General features: G+C 38.9%; 1 non-coding gene across 1 annotated transcript; it reads right to left on the bottom strand.

Annotated features, from left to right (window-relative positions):
- Positions 1-10,800: 10,800 nt before the first annotated feature.
- On the bottom strand, positions 10,801-10,907 carry LOC132372271 (U6 spliceosomal RNA). Its single transcript, XR_009505141.1, has one exon. It is a non-coding gene; the product is annotated as a U6 spliceosomal RNA (small nuclear RNA).
- Between the last annotated feature and the right edge of the window lie 2,787 nt (positions 10,908-13,694).

Below are 13,694 nucleotides of genomic sequence, written 5' to 3'. Positions count from 1 at the left end.
GGGACACGGGTTCAAGCCCTGGTCCAGGAAGATCCCACATGCTGTGGAGCAACTAAGCCCGTGCGCCACAACTACTGAGCCTGCACTCTAGAGCTTGTGAGCCACAACTACTGAGCCCACATGCCACAACTACTGAAGTCCACGTGCCTAGAGCCCGTGCTCCGCAACGAGAGGCCACCACACTGAGAAGCTCACGCACTGCAACAAAGAGTAACCCCTGCTCGCCACAACTAGAGAAAGCCCACGCGTAGCAACGAAGACCCGACACAGCCAAAAAGAAATAAATTAATTTATTTTTTTTAAAAAGGACTTTATTGAGCACATGCTTCTTCTGTTCATTCAAAAATTTATTAAACTTCACACCTGTGACATGATGCCAGGCACACAAGGTTGGCAGGACCTATCTAAGCACAGTGAGCCAGTGAGTGCAAGGTTTGCTACCAAGTCCATTTCATAAAATAGGTGTTTGTTGTATCCCATGATAAATGCCTGCCAGCTTTTATTATCTTGGAGATAATAAAAATTATCGTAGAGAAAGAGCAAAATAATAATAATCAACAAATATAGGAATACAGACTCACAGGAATACAGACTCAATAAATCTATCAACCAACATGTTTAAATTATCTTCACACGTTTACATATATATTTACAATTCTTTTGCCAAAATACAATTCAATTTCCGTAAACAGTGCAAAGTCATTTTTAATAAACTCAGATTTCTTAAAACGTAGATTTGTTTTCCCTGTTCGCTAATTTTACTTTACACTTTCTATGTGTTCTTTTCATGCTGTGTTTTATGCAAAAAAAATGTCTCTAGTGAGTTCTAAACATTTTTTGGTCCCGAAAGTCCTCTTTGTTTTTCCCATGTCCAGATGCCATGGATCCTAACTGCCTTGGTGTGTTCTTTGTTTATTATTTATTTAAAACAATTTGGAAAAACTACTCTATTGAGGAGGAACCAAGATGGCAGAGTAGAAGGACATGCTCTCACACCCTCTTGTGAGAACACCAGAATCACAAATAGCTGCTGGATAATCATCGACAGGAAGACACTGGAACTCACCAGAAAAGATACCACACATCCAAAGACAAAGGAGAAGCCACAATGAGATGGTAGGAGGGGTGCAATCCCAGTAAAATCAAATCCCATAACTGGTGGGTGGGTGACTCACAGACTGGCGAACACTTATACCACAGAAGTCCACCCACTGGAGTGAAGATTCTGAGCCCCACGACAGGCTTCCCAACCTGGGGGTCCGGCTACGGGAGGAGGAATTCCTAGAGAATCAGACTTTGAAGTCTACTGGGAATTCATTGCAGGACTTCAACAGGACTGGGGGAAACAGAGACTCCACTCTTGGAGGGCACACACAAAGTAGTGCGCGCATCGGGACCCAGGGGTAGGAGCAGTGACCCCAGGGGAGACTGAACCAGACCTACCGGCTAGTGTTGGAGGGTCTCCTGCAGAGGCGGGGGGTGGTTGGGGTTCACCGTGGGGACAAGGACACTGGCAGCAGAAGTTCTGAGAAGTACTCCTTGGCATGAACCCTCCCAGAGTCTGCCATTAGCCCCACCAAAGAGCCCAGGTAGGCTCCAGTGTTGGGTTGCCTCAGGCCAAACAACCAACAGGGAAGGAACGCAGCCCCACTCATCAACGGTCAAGTGGATTAAAGATTTACTGAGCTCTGCCCACCAGAGCAATAGCCAGCTCTAGCCACCACCAGTCCCTCCCATCAAACCCCTTAGATAGCCTCATCCACCAGAGAGCAGACAGCAGAAACAAGAAGATCTACAATCCTGCAGCCTGTAGAACAAAAACCACATTCACAGAAAGACAGACAAGATGAAAAGGCAGAGGGCTATATACCAGATGAAGGAACAAGAAAAACCCCCAGAAAAACAACTAAATGAAGTGGAGATAGGCAGCCTTCCAGAAAAAGAATTCAGAATAATGGGAGTGAAGATGATCCAGGATCTCAGAAAAAGAATGGAGGCAAAGATCGAGAAGATGCAAGAAATGTTTCACAAAGATCTAGAAGAATTAAAGAACAAACAAGTAGAGATGAACAATACAATAATTAAAATGAAAACTACACTAGAAGGAATCAATAGCAGAATAACTGAGGCAGAAGAACGGATAAGTGACCTGGAAGACAGAATGGTGGAATTCACTGCTGAGGAACAGAATAAAGAAAAAAGAATGAAAAGAAATGAAGACAGCCTAAGAGACCTCTGGGACAACATTAAATGCAACAACATTCGCATTATAGGGGTCCCAGAAGGAGAAGAGAGAGAGAGAAAGGACCAGAGAAAATATTTGAAGAGATTATAGTCGAAAACTTCCCTAACATGGGAAAGGAAATAGCCACCCAAGTCCAGGAAGCACAGAGAGTCCCATACAGGAAAAACCCAAGGAGAAACACGCCAAGACACATAGTAATCAACTTGGCAAAAATTAAAGACAAAGAAAAATTATTGAAAGCAGCAAGGGAAAAACGACAAATAACATACAGGGGAACTCCCATAAGGTTAACAGCTGATTTCTCAGCAGAAACTGTACAAGCCAGAAGGGAGTGGCATGATATACTTAAAGTGATGAAAGGGAAGAACCTACAAACAAGATTATTCTACCCGGCAAGGATCTCATTCAGATTCGATGGAGAAACCAAAAGCTTTACAGACAAGCAAAAGCTAAGAGAATTCAGCACCACAAAACCAGCTCTACAACAAATGCTAAAGGAATTTCTCTAAGTGGGAAACACAAGAGAAGAAAAGGACCTACAAAAACAAACCCAAAACAATTAAGAAAATGGTCATAGGAAAATACATATTGATAATTACCTTAAACGTGAATGGATTAAATGCTCCAACCAAAAGACACAGGCTCGCTGAATGGATACAAAAACAAGACCCATATATATGCTGTCTACAAGAGACCCACTTCAGACCTAGGGACACATACAGACTGAAAGTGACAGGAAGGAAAATGATATTCCATGCAAATGGAAATCAAAAGAAAGCTGGAGTACTATACTCATATCAGATAAAATAGACTTTAAAATAAAGAATGTTACAAGAGACAAGGAAGGACACTATGTAATGATCAAGGGATCAATCTAAGAAGAAGATCTAACAATTATAAATATATATGCACTCAACATAGAAGCACCTCAACACTTAAGGCAACTGCTAACAGCTATAAAAGAGGAAATCGACAGTAACACAATAATAGTGGGGGACTTTAACACCCCACTTCCACCAATGGACAGGTCGTCCAAAATGAAAATAAATAAGGAAACAGAAGCTTTAAATGACAAAATAGACCAGATAGATTTAATTGATATTTACAGGACATTCCATCCAAAAACAGCAGATTACACTTTCTTCTCAAGTGCACACAGAACATTCTCCAGGATAGATCACATCTTGCGTCACAAATCAAGCCTCAGTAAATTTAAGAAAATTGAAATCAAATCAAGCATCTTTTCTGACCACAATGCTCTAAGATTAGAAATCAATTACGGGGAAAAAAACATAAAAAACACAAACACATGGAGGCTAAACAATACGTTACTAAATAACCACAAGATCACTGAAGAAATCAAAGAGGAAATCAGAATATACCTAGAGACAAATGACAATGAAAACACGATGATCCAAAACCTATGGGATGTGGCAAAAGCAGTTCTAAGAGGGAAATTTAACGCAATACAAGCTTACCTCAAGAAACAAGAAAAATCTCAAACAATCTAACGTTACACCTAAAGGAACTAGAGAAAGAAGAACAAACAAAACCCAAAGTTAGCAGAAGGAAAGAAATCATCAAGATCAGAACAGAAATAAATGAAATAGAAACAAAGAAAACAATAGCAAAGATCAATAAGACTAAAAGCTGGTTCTTTGAGAAGATAAACAAAATTGATAAACCATTAGCCAGACTCATCAAGAAAAAAGAGGTAGAGGACTCAAATCAATAATATTATAAATGAAAAAGGAAAAGTTACAACAGACACCACAGAAATACAAAGCATCCTAAGAGACTACTACAAGCAACTCTATGCTAATAAAATGGACAACCTGGAAGAAATGGACAAATTCTTAGAATGGTATAACCTTCCAAGACTGAACCAGGAAGAAATAGAAAATATGAACAGATTAGTCACAAGTAATGAAAGTGAAACTGTGATTAAAAATCTTGCAACACACAAAAGTCCAGGACCAGATGGCTTCACAGGTGAATTCTATCAAACATTTAGAGAAGAGCTAACACCCATCCTTCTCAAACTCTTCAAAAAATTGCAGAGGAAGGAACACTCCCAAACTCATTCTGTGAGGCCACCATCACCCTGATACCAAAACCAGACAAAGATACTACAAAAAAAGAAAATTACAGACCAATATCACTGATGACTATAGATGCAAAAATCCTCAACAAAGTACTAGCAAACAGAATCCAACAATTCATTAAAAGGATCATACACCATGATCAAGTGGGATTTATCCCAGGATGCAAGGATTCTTCAATATATGCAAATCAATCAATGTGATACATCATATTAACAAATTGAAGAATAAAAACCATACGTGATCATCTCAATAGATGCAGAAAAATCTTTTGACAAAATTCAATGCTGATTTATGATAAAAACTCTCCAGAAAGTGGGCATAGAGGGAACCTACCTCAACATAATAATGGCCATATACAACAAACCCACAGCAAACATCATTCTCAATGGTGAAAAACTGAAAGCATTTCCTCTAAGATCAGGAACGAGACAAGCTATCCACTCTCACCACTATTATTCAACATAGTTTTGGAAGTCCTAGCCACGGCAATCAGAGAAGAAAAAGAAATAAAAGGAATACAAATTTGAAAAGAAGAAGTAAAACTGTCACTGTTTGCAGATGACATGATACTATACATAGAGAATCCTAAAGATGCCACCAGAAAACTACTAGAGCTAATCAATGAATTTGGTAAAGTTGCAGGATACAAAATTAATGCACAGAAATCTCTTTTATTCCTATACACTAATGATGAAAAATCTGAAAGAGAAATTATGGAAACACTCCCATTTACCATTGCAACAAAAAGAATAAAATACCTAGGAATAAACCTACCTAGGACAACAAAAGACCTGTATGCAGAAAACTATAAGACACTGATGAAAGAAATTAAAGATGATACCAACAGATGGAGAGATATACCATGTTCTTGGATTGGAAGAATCAATATTGTGTAAATGACTATACTACCCAAAGCAATCTACAGATTCAATGCAATCCCTATCAAATTACCAATGGCATTTTCTACAGAACTAGAACAAAAAATCTTAAAATTTGTATGGAGACGCAAAAGACCCTGAATAGCCAAAACAATTTTAAGGGAAAAAAAACGGAGCTGGAGGAATCAGACTCCCTGACTTCAGACTATACTACAAAGCTACAGTAATCAAGACAATATGGTACTCGCACAAAAACAGAAATATAGATCAATGGAACAGGATAGAAAGCGCAGAGATAAACCCACGTATCTATGGTCAACTAATCTATGACAAAGGAGGCAAGGATATACAATGGAGAAAAGACAGTGTCTTCAATAAGTGATGCTGGGAAAACTGGACAGGTACATGTAAAAGAACGAAATTAGAACACTCCCTAACACCACACACAAAAATAAACTCAATATTGATTAGAGACCTAAATGTAAGACCGGGCACTATAAAACTCTTAGAGTATAACATAGGAAGAACATTCTTTGACATAAATCACAGCAAGATCTTTTTCGACCCACCTCCTAGAGTAATGGATATAAAAAAAAATAAATAAACAAATGGGACCTAATGAAACTTAAAAGCTTTTGCACAGCAAAGGAAACCATAAACAAGACGAAAAGACAACCCTCAGAATGGGAGAAAATATTTGCAAATGAATCATCAGACAAAGGATTAATCTCCAAAATATAGAAACAGCTCATGCAGCTCAAAATTCAAAAAACAACCCAATCCAAAAATGGGCAGAAGACCTAAATAGACATTTCTCCAAAGAAGACATATAGATGGCCAAGAGGCACATGAAAAGCTGCTGAACATCACTAATTATTAGAGAAATGCAAATCAAAACTACAATAAGGCATCACCTCACACCAGTTAGAATGGGTATCAACCAAAAATCTACAAACAACAAATACTGGAGAGGGTGTGGAGAAAAGGGAACCCTCTTGCACTGTTGGTGGGAATGTAAATTGATACAGCCACTATGGAGATCAGTATGGAGGTTCCTTAAAAAGCTAAAAATAGAATTACCATATGACCCAGCAATCCCACTACTGGGCATATACCCAGAGAAAACCATAATTCAAAAAGACACATGCACCCCAATGTTCACTGCAGCACTATTTACAATAGCCAGGTCATGGAAGCAACCTAAATGCACACTGACAGATTAATGGATAAAGGAGATGTGATACATATATATAATGGAATATTACTCAGCCATAAAAAGGAACAAAATTGGGTCATTTGTAGAGATGTTGATGGTTCTAGAGACTGTCATACAGAGTGAATTAAGTCAGAAAAAGAAAAACAAATATCGTATATTAGCACATATATGTGGAACCTAGAAAATGGTACAGATGAACTGGTTTGCAAAGCAGAAATTGAGACACAGATGTAGAGAACAAACGTATGGACACCAAGGCGCGAAAGCAGTGGCATGTGGGTGTGGTGGTGTGATGAATTGGCAGATTGGTTTGACATGTATACACTGATGTGCATAAAATGGATGACTAATAAGAAAATAAATAAATAAATAAATAAATAAATAAATAAACATTTATTAAAAAACGGGAATACTGCATCCATGGAGAAATGAGACCAAAGTGTAAAAAAAAAAAAAAAAAAAGGAACTATTAGTTTTTATCTCAATTCTGTATACTTTTTACACAGACTCCTCCTAATTCTCACAACTCCACCAGGTGGCTGTTAAGTTCCACTGGGACCTGCGGAAAATGAGGTCAGGACAATTGAGTAAACTGTCAGATGACACAGCTCTCAGCAGAGTCAGGCCAGGAACCTTTGTCCTTCTTCAAAGCCTCTTCAAAGTCTCTTCAGTCCCCACCATCCTTTGATCAGCACGACCCATACAGAGAAAACTGCAAGACGCTGCAGAGGACGCTTGAACTGAATATAGATTCATCAATGTTCCCAGATGGGAAAACTGGATAGTAAAAAGAAATCTTTTTTTTTTCCTCAAAATAACATACAGATTTAATGTAATGTCAATCAAAATCCCAATGGGACTTTCTTTTGGAGGGGGATAGGAGTAACATTTCCACAAAAAAGCTAAGTTCATCAATATGCATAAATAGGGAATGAATGCACTATCTTAGCTCTGCCCCCTCCTTCCAAGCTGATGAGAAAGCAGTAGAAAACTTTAAAAGCCATAAAGCCACAGGAACAAGAAAATACAAGAGATAACGACAATGAATGAGATAATCCATATATTTTTTTGAACACTGGATGGTGTGGGGATAAGTGATTTAAAAAATAAAATGCAGAGAGCAAAGAACTAGCCCAAAGAAAGGGCAGTCAGCAGGAAACAAGCCAATTCACATCACAGAATCAAAGAAAGTTCCAGAAGTGAAAGGGAGAGAAGAAGAGGGGGCCAACAATAGGAGAAAGTGTATATAGAGTAAGATGGCCTCTTCCCCACCACAGCAATAAATAGGAAGTTTATTTTCAGAGGAAATTTTTGAAAAGAACCTCCAGCTTTTGAGGCCCAGGCACAGAAGAGGGGAGAGGTGCATTACTGAACTAAAGGATGCTGACCTATGCCTGTCCCAGCTCCCAGAACTCTGGCAGTCAAGCTCTGACCCACAGGAAGAAGTCTAGAGGCTTCTTCTCCAGGAGAAAATGACCAGCCCGAGGGAAACACCTACAGATGTTAGGATTCGAGGGCTCTTCCAAAAGTGAGGTCCACCAACTGATAGACTGGCTCATTCTTAAATATGACCAGGTAACCAAGGATGACCAGATATTTTAAGCAAGCTTCTAACAGGAAATATAGAGATGAAAACAAATAGGCATGTTAAAAGAATTTGGAAGAAACAAACATCAAGGAGCAGAAGAAAACTAACGACAACAACAAAAAAAGTAATGGTATGCCTTTCTATGAGAGAGTTGGTCCATGAAAGAAGAACAAATATATAAATAAATAATAAATAAATCTTCATTAAAAAAACAGTCTGTAAAAATAACAATACAGTAAATAAAGCTCTCAAAAATTAAAAATATTTGCCTCTCTACCATGTAATTTTTTAAAAAATCATGTGGAACCTCAGTTCCAGATTGTTATTATGATGTTAATTTATGTGTCTTATTTAAGGATTTTTTTGTTCATAGTTATATTTAAGTTCCACAAATGTTTCAAAACATATCTTGGCTTATCTATGAGATTACCAGTTTCAATGCTTAAACCTATTTCCTGCATGCACTTTCCCTTTCATTGGTTCTATATTCCAATGGATTTTAATGAACATTTTTTCCAGAAATAATGCATTGATAGACTATTTCCTAAGTACTGACATGTCACAAGGTGTATTTCTTTTGTGCTGTACAAATACTGGCTTGTCTCTATGAAGTTACTCTAAGTCCACAATACTGATGAATCTTGTTCCTTTGTCAGCAGGCAGCGTGGCAAATGAGCTATCTGACAACACTACTGGTCTCTTCCATTTTTTTTTTAATTTAAATGATGATAGAATTTTTCTCTTTACCCGTGAAATTAAAACATACTGTTAGGATATGTATATGTTGTCTGTCTTTTTCAATACCTTATATAGGCTTGGGAGGACTTTTTCACCAGAAATCTCAAATCTTTCTTTAGCGCAGATAAATTTTCTTTTATATATCTCTAAATATTACTACTTCTCCATCTGCTCTATGTTAGAGTGGATGAGGGGAATAAACATATGTTAGATACACTAAATCTATCCTCTCACTTATCTTTTATAATTCCTACTTATTTATATTTTCACTCTATGTTCTGTGAATGTTCCTCAAATTAGTTTCTAAATCCCCACTTCAATTTTTAGCAGTGTTTAATTGGTATTTGTTGCCAATATTGGTGGGACTCTTTCAGCAATCAAATTTTCAATTTCCTATTTCATAGCAGTCTACTTTTTTAGCACAATATCCCCCTCAGCTTTCCTCGAGGTTGCTAATTGGGGTGTATTTAAATGTCTCTTCCGTTTAGATTAATTCTATTTAATGCCTTTTCTCTGAACAATCAACATCCCCACCAATCTGCCCTGCTACTTTACTCCAACATAAAATAAAAAGTTAAAAAAAAACTTCCAGTTTAAAAAAAGAAAAGATTCCTTATTGTTTGCCCATGTTTGTCAAATGAAAGTGTAAATCAATCTTTCTCTGTGCCAAGCACAGTGCTAAATAATATAAAGTTTGTCATGTAAACCCCAAAATAATCTGAGATAAATGCTGTTATCCTCCCTGAGTGTCACCTGGAGGTGAAAAGACATAGGTTGCTGTGCTGAGTTAGGGATTCTGTCCAAATTACTGAGGCCTTTTCGGCCCCTCAACCCCACTGGCTCCCTTAGCCTCTGATTGGAACCACAGGTTCATCTGTGCAGTCAGAGCTGCGGGTACCCAGAGGAAGCCTGGGAAGAGACCAAGAACCAATTTTTCTTTTTCTTTTCTCTGTATTTATTTATTTTTCGTTTTTAGGTTTTTTTTTTTTTTAATATTTTGGCCGTGCCCTGCGGCATGTGGGATCTTAGTTCCCCGACCAGGGATGCAACCCGAACCCCCTGCGGTGGAAGCATGGAGTCTTAACCACTGGACCGCCAGGGAAGTCCCTCTCTGTATTTATTGTGCAAGTGCAGAGTCAGTGGACACCTCCTGTCTTCTACCCAGGTGGGAGCCAGCCAGGGTCCGGGCCCATGTCCATGTACCTAGCCAGCCAGCCACCAAGTAAAGCTGGGGGTGAGACTACAGCGGTCCATGGGGGATGCTCAGGGACAATTATCAAAGCCCTTCTTCTCCCACCCCACCCTCCAAACCTCAGTGGCTCAAGGGCAGGAGTTTGCAGGGTCGCCCAGGACACCCATCTTCTCTGGACGCCCTGCTTGGCCTGTACCAGTCTGAGGATCAAAAGCCACTGATTGACCTCTTGGTCATTCTGCTCTCATCTTTAAAATGGTGGTTCAGTGATGCTACGCTTCCATGTTAAAAATAAATACATCTGAAATCAATTGTTAATATTATTAAGCAGGACATGTAACTGAAAGCTTAGGTCCTGGACTAAGATAACCTTGGTTCAAATCCTGGCTTTACAAATTACTATGTGAACTTGAGCAAGCTATTTTACTTCTCTAAATATTTCCTTTTCGGTAAATTCAAGATAATAATAGCGTTATTGAGAAGAATAATGAGATAAGGCATTTGAGGCATTTAGCACAGTGCCTGGTTTGCAGTAAACACAATAGATGTTTTTTATTATTTTTGACTGACCTCCAGAGTCAGTAAAGCTACCAAGGTATCTAAGATCGCCACAATGGTTTCGAATTGTTTGAGTTCTAGCTTTTTGGGGGAAAAAAGAGGTATAAATAAAAAATTAAGAGCAAAATCATCATCATTTGCAAGTGATATGATAAAGAAATCTAAAGTCTAAACAAATCTACTGTATGAGCATTTTTGTATATAAAAATGTCTGAAAAAAGTTTTAAAGAGTATACCCATAGATTTGTTTTTTTTTTTTTTTTTTTTTTTTTAAAAAAAAAAAAATATGGAACGCTTCACGAATTTGCGTGTCATCCTTGCGCAGGGGCCATGCTAATCTTCTCTGTATCGTTCCAATTTTAGTATATGTGCTGCCGAAGCGAGCACTTGTTTTTTTTTTTACTTTTAAATAATTTAGGCACATAGAAAAGTTGCAAAAATAGAAGAGAGTTCCAGTTTATCTTCTACCAAGTATCCCCTACTGCTAACATCTTACACTATTACCATGATGCATTTGTCGAAACTAAGTATTTGTGCAATACTATAAACTAGAGACTTCATTTGCACGTTTTACTGTCCTTTTTCTGTTCCAAGATCCAGTCTGAGGCCCCCCTCCCCCAGTGTATTTGTCATGTCTCCTCGGTCTCCTGTAATCTGTAACAATTCTCCCGTCTTCCCTTGTCTTTCATGACCTTGACACTTTTACAGAATTCTTGTCAGTTGCCTTGTAGAATATCCCTCAATTTGGGTCTAATATTTTCTCACGATTAGATTGAGGTTGTGTGTTTTGCACAATTATGCCTGTGAGTGATGGGTTCCTCTCAGTGCATCCTATGGGGAGGTCAACATGTTTTGCTAGTGGTGATATCAACTTTGATCACTTGGTTAAGGTGATGTCTGCTATAAACTTATTCTTTTTCCCTCTGTAATCAGTAAATACTTGGTGAGAAATGCATTGATACTAAACAAATATCATGTTCCTCCTCAAACTTTCACCTTCTCATTTTACCATCCATCCACAGATCCTACCCGAAACAATTATTATTGGGATGCTCGGTGATATTCTCTTTCCTTTATTTCTTCTATATTTACCGACTGGAATTCTTCTGTAAGGAAGAGGTGTCCCTACATGTCTGAGACCCACTGAGTCTCAGAGCTGGAAGAGACTTGGGGTCTTCTGAGATCTCAGATGCCAGCAGCTTTGGCATCACCTGAGCACTTGTTAGAAATGCAGAATCTCAGGCCCCACCGGGACCTACTGGAACAGACTCTGCATTTTAACAAGATTCTTGAGTGATTCATGTGCTTCAAAGCTCATTTTAGCTCCACATTTATTAATGGACCTGATAATTGAGGTCACACTTGGAACGGGTGGCAGAGCCAGCCAACACTCCGTCTCGTGACTCCCAATTCATGCTCCTCTTCTAACTTGGTTGATCCATTCCCAAAAGAAATCCAGAGCACTCAGGCTTTGAGCTCAGAGCTGAATTTAAATATTTAACACTGTTGTATCTATCTGCCTACCTATATCTATTCATTCTTAGGCAAGCTAGTTAACCTCTCTGAACTTCAGTTTCTGTACCTGTAAATTGATGGGAATGTTAAATTACATTAAGGATAACGGTGAAGGCGAGAGATAACATGCGGAAAGCACCTGGTGGAGTAAGCTGGCACCTGACAGACCCAGATGTGCGTGCAGATGTGGCCCCGCTGTTGGTTGTGCTAGCCATACACGCCTTCAGCTGTGTCTTCAGCCCTTCCAGGGTCAGCCGCGGTGGTAGACAGCTGCCTCACCCAAGGTCAGCCCCTTCCGGTGGTGACCCGTATCCCAAGACAGGAATATCAAGGCGCAGTCATACTGGTCCCACATTACAACACTGACGACCACTTCAGCTCCAGAGGCACACTCGGCTAAACGTCCTAAACACCCAATTCCATCTCAGAGTCCGTTTCTAGGGCGCAAACTGCCATATGATACAAAATAGGTTCTTAAGAATCGGGAGCAACTATTATGAATGTGATTGCTATGCCTTGGGGATAACCTTTGCAAACTGTCCATATCACTAAATACAAATTGACCCAAATATGTATTAAACACCTATAATGCATCTGGCACAGTGCTAGTTATAGAAATGTAGAGTGCAGCAAAACAATGCTTGCTGTCAAATAGGGAAGACTGAAAACTAAACAAGACTGTGCAATTAACCAAAACACCATTTTGGCAAAATTACTGTTGCCAGGGGCTGGTCCCTTCTCAATCCAAAGTCTCCTAATATTTGAATCCTGATACAGCGCCATCAAGGTCTACCCATCACTGGAGAACCCTGGAGTTGGGAGGTGGAAGGTCACCAATTGCTTTCTAACAAAAATATATATATAAAATAAAGACACGACCTGATTTTAAACTAAAGAAACTGAACAGCTGTTTCCTGGACAGCTCTTTGCTTATCCTTGATACAAAAAAGTCCACAGATAGGTGTCAGCAAGTTCCGGACATCCAAATCACAAAGAATGTGAAACTGAGTTTTACAGCCCTGCTTTTAAAAGCACCTTTAAATGATTCTCTACACCTTCATTCCTGCTGTTCTGTGATAACAAAAGGAAAACTACATTGTGTTTCTATTGCAAAGGAATGTGCCTGAAAGCCAAGTGAAATCATGTTTCTTCAAGAAAAGGGCAAAATTGCACTCTGTCACTATCTCAACAGGCAGAAATTGTGTAAAGCTCAATTATTTACTCTGATGAAAGCTCTCTTAGCCTGAAGTGTTGTTAAAACACACACCCACACCACATTACTACATGATTAAATCTTCATTACCATGAGAAAAATCAGAACAGGCACGTTAAAATGCTCACCTGGGCACTACCTATTATTCTGGAACTCTGGCTTTGAAAGCTTTCTAAAGATTTCCTTGGATGATAGACAACCTAAATAGTCTTTCACAGAAAATTTTAAAAGTACAAAATTTCCATTACCTACTCCTGGCCAGAGGCAAGTTCCTCAAGGGGTACACCATTCTACTAGCACATAAAGCAGCCTTAAAATAGTCGTTAGAAGCAATAAGGCCCCTGCCCACAGAGTGCCAAATAACCCAGTTCTGTGTCCCAATTTGATAATCTCTATGATCAACTCATGTCCTCCACCTTGGTTTTTCCCCACAGTGAGTGGACGTG

Source organism: Balaenoptera ricei, chromosome 9 (genome assembly GCF_028023285.1).
Source record: "Balaenoptera ricei isolate mBalRic1 chromosome 9, mBalRic1.hap2, whole genome shotgun sequence".
NCBI lineage: Eukaryota > Metazoa > Chordata > Mammalia > Artiodactyla > Balaenopteridae > Balaenoptera > Balaenoptera ricei.
The sequence above is the reverse complement of the archived record's forward strand: the minus strand, read 5'-3'. Positions and strand labels throughout refer to the sequence as shown.